Source organism: Limulus polyphemus, unplaced genomic scaffold (genome assembly GCF_000517525.1).
Source record: "Limulus polyphemus unplaced genomic scaffold, Limulus_polyphemus-2.1.2 Scaffold2138, whole genome shotgun sequence".
NCBI lineage: Eukaryota > Metazoa > Arthropoda > Merostomata > Xiphosura > Limulidae > Limulus > Limulus polyphemus.
In genome coordinates, this window is record NW_013667748.1 from 52,521 (window position 1) to 56,015 (window position 3,495).

Sequence of the window (3,495 nt, forward strand, 5' to 3'; positions counted from 1 at the left end):
TACTCCAGCTAGTAGCATACATAGTTTCTAATCTGTAATACTACTTTTATTTTTTTCATGAAACATGGATGGCAAAACAAAAGATTTTCAAGGAATGTTTTACTTAACTGGAATTGTTTTTTACTATAATGGCGATAGTAATATATATATATAAAGAAATTGGAGATTAAAACAACTCTTAAACAAACACATATACATACCCTCAATCGATTTGATGTTGTCCTAAAGACACAGAGAGACTAGTTCGATCCCATGTAGGTCTAACTTATTACTCTCAAATTCCATAAAACATATATATGTATATACAGCGAAAACAATAATCTTGACGATATTACAACGAAATGCATAGTATAAGATAAATAGAAGGTAGACGTTTGTAAAAAAAGGTTTAGTAGAAGTGTTTTAGAGTTTTCGTAACATAAGTGTCGGTCTTCGGGTATATATAGAAACATTAAAGTCTGCAGTTGTTAAGCATTTTCTTGTGTTTGTTCAACTTATCACTGCTATATGAAGTTTATGTCTGGCCTTAGCATCATCCTTTCTTGATTCATATAGCTCATGGAACATTACTTTACTTAAAACTCTTTAACACGTTACCAAAATCTTGATCTTTTCTGAGATCTTGGTATTGCGATATACTGAATCAAATGTAACCATTTCCTGCTAAAAACAATGATTGATAAGTAAGTAATATCCTTGAAATGGTTCAACGTATGCCAGTCATTTAATTACGTACAGATAAGTACAATCTCCATAATTCAGATGAAGTTGGCACTTACCCTAACTCTATAGGCGCTAGAAACAGGTAATGAAATACGTTTAAAAACTTCATTATTTTTTGAATAAACCTATTATATTTTGAAGATAAAAGGTTGTTACAACGTAATGTGTAGCTTTATGTATATTTTTATGTGTATTTTGGTAAATTTTTTATTAATCGTAATTAGTTATTACTGATGTTTATAAAACTCTGATTAATTATTGAGCAACAATTTCATGAATACAGTTTAGTATTTTTTTAAAACAATATAAAACATTCGATGGAAACTTACGACTCATTTCTACAGTGATACAATGTGTGACACACTTTTATATTGGAATTTATAAGTCCTCAAAATAAAGAAGGCTGATTAATTTCGCGTTCAGTGAATAGGAAGGAAGGGATTTAACTTTCACCATTTACAAATTTCAAAGAGAACTTTTCTTTACTATGCTGAATTATTTTAAGCAATCAGATATTATTAATTTGTTTGTGGGTTTACAATATTATTGAAAATATAAAATAAAAGAGTTTAGCTAAATATATATCCAGGTAATTTTAGAGTCAACATTCACACACACATATATATATGTATACACAGAAACTTTACAGAGAGAGAGGTAATTGCTTTATATCCGTGATGACCATAAATCCGTGGGTTCGTTGTGCCAGGGCTAACTTTAGCTTTTATCGAGATAATGCTTAAACTAAGTAACACACTACTCAGAACTGTTAGACTTATTAATTACAGATTTTACGTTAGAAATGTATCGTGACGTGCCTACGATTAGTACAGTTGGTTTTTATCATAGTAAATAATATAAAACTCTCCAAAGCTAAAGGCTTTTCTCTATTTATTTCAAAGAATGTTTTGGTAACTGCGTTTATTAATTGGGAACATCGTTATCATATTTTAAATGTTTTTGTATTTTTTTTTGCTACGCTTGGAGTGTGATTATTATACTGTGATACGCCTTTTGGCTCCAGTGCTTCTTTGTTTCGTTCAGTTAATAATCATGAAAACAACTGGTGAAATGTGTTTCATAGAAAGAGTGCGAGATGAATTATTAACGAAGGTGTCACATTATGTTTAAGAAGGTTTTAATTTAAAAATGTAACAGAATGAAGTATATTAAATCATATATAACGTTGTTTTGCTCAATGCATATTTAAAAGTAGTTAGTTCTTACACGCCACGCATAGCGCCCTTCGTCCTTTCCAGGTGGATACCAAAATTGTTCAATGACTATACAGCATTTTGATCATGTGATCAAAACGGTCATCCATTTTGTAACTTTCAGCCAGTAGGTACGAAGACCGAATATTTAAGATTCTTCGGTTCGTTGGCACAAATGGCGACGCTTAGGCTTATGGACTATCAAAGTTTGCGTTTGAAACGGTAGCCAGCTGATGTGGGAGAAACAATTTAAACAGGTATATAAGTATTTAAAATTATATGAAAAGGAATTTTTTTAAATGAAATAATTAAGTGAGAGAAGGAATTATAGTACACGTTTGTTACTACTTTGAACTACTTAGTTTTACCAGTGCTATTACTAGTATTAGTATTAAAATCTCAATTCCAAATAATTCATTTGATTCATGAATCAGTGTTAATTGTTATTTGCACGTTAACCTACCTGGAAATGAGTAAATTTAAGTGTTAAGTTTCAATATTTTATTGTATATTTTACTTAGTTTACTCTGTCGAATTAAAATAGACAAAAATTAAAATTGGGTCATTCTGAACTTAAAATTTAAAAATCCTTATGAACGATGAACAAACTAAGCTTAAGCCTTAAAGTTAAAGGTTAGTCCCTTTACAGGTTAAACTTAAAATGCTCGTTAAAACTTCAAATACTTAAAACAATAAATTTAAAATTTCGTGGGTGAAACAAAATTTCTAAGTTATCCGATTATCACTCAATAAGAAATACTAGGCCTATTTTATTTTTTGTAAACATTCTTTCTACATTGATAGTGATACCTGTAAAATTGATTCGAGAAATAACACAATTAATGAAATAATTTAACAATAATAGCAAAAATAAGTTATTTTAGTATTTATTAAATTGACCATTTATGAAAAGTGAATGGACACAATAGTTTGTTGTATATTTCATGATACTTTTTGTAATTGTTACTCAAAGATGCCATTTTTAACATTTACCTATTTATCTAGGATTTCAAGTTTTAAGTAAAATGTTTCTTGTAAGTTGTAAAGGACTGAACTGCATGCTAATGTTATTCTTGTTCATTGTAATGTAGTTATAAAATATCTTATCTGAAGTGTAGCATAACCTGCTTAGATAGCTGTTGAACTTGAAATGGCAATTTGAATATTTTTATATCTTATTTAAGAAGATTTGCTATCATAAATTTTTCCTTTTGATATTTGTACAATTTATACCATACAGATAATACCTGGCAGTCTACAAATGTGAATACTGAAGAGTCTTGATTTTGTATATTTTAATAAAATGACCTGAAACTATATATGAATAATTTAGTTGTGTCATTTCCTGTTTAGGAATTAAACTGGATTACAATTACAAGTGTACAGGTACACAGTACAACTAAACTATTTGTAATTTTAAAATACCAGATACCTGCCAGTACATAATTTCTTTATCATGAATAGTGATAAGCTTCCAATATGATGGTTAATTTATTATTATTATTTACATGTGTGTGTGTGTGTGTGTGTATATATATATATATATATATATATATAA

General features: G+C 28.7%; 1 protein-coding gene across 1 annotated transcript in view; it reads left to right on the forward strand.

The window, feature by feature from the left end:
• The first annotated feature begins 1,965 nt into the window (after window positions 1-1,965).
• Window positions 1,966-3,495, forward strand: part of LOC106466059 (regulator of G-protein signaling loco-like) — a 93,070-nt gene continuing 91,540 nt past the window's right edge. Inside the window, exon 1 of the mRNA XM_013926301.2 lies at window positions 1,966-2,194. The gene's annotated coding sequence lies outside the window, so the exon portion shown is untranslated. The remainder of the gene's footprint in view (window positions 2,195-3,495) is intronic.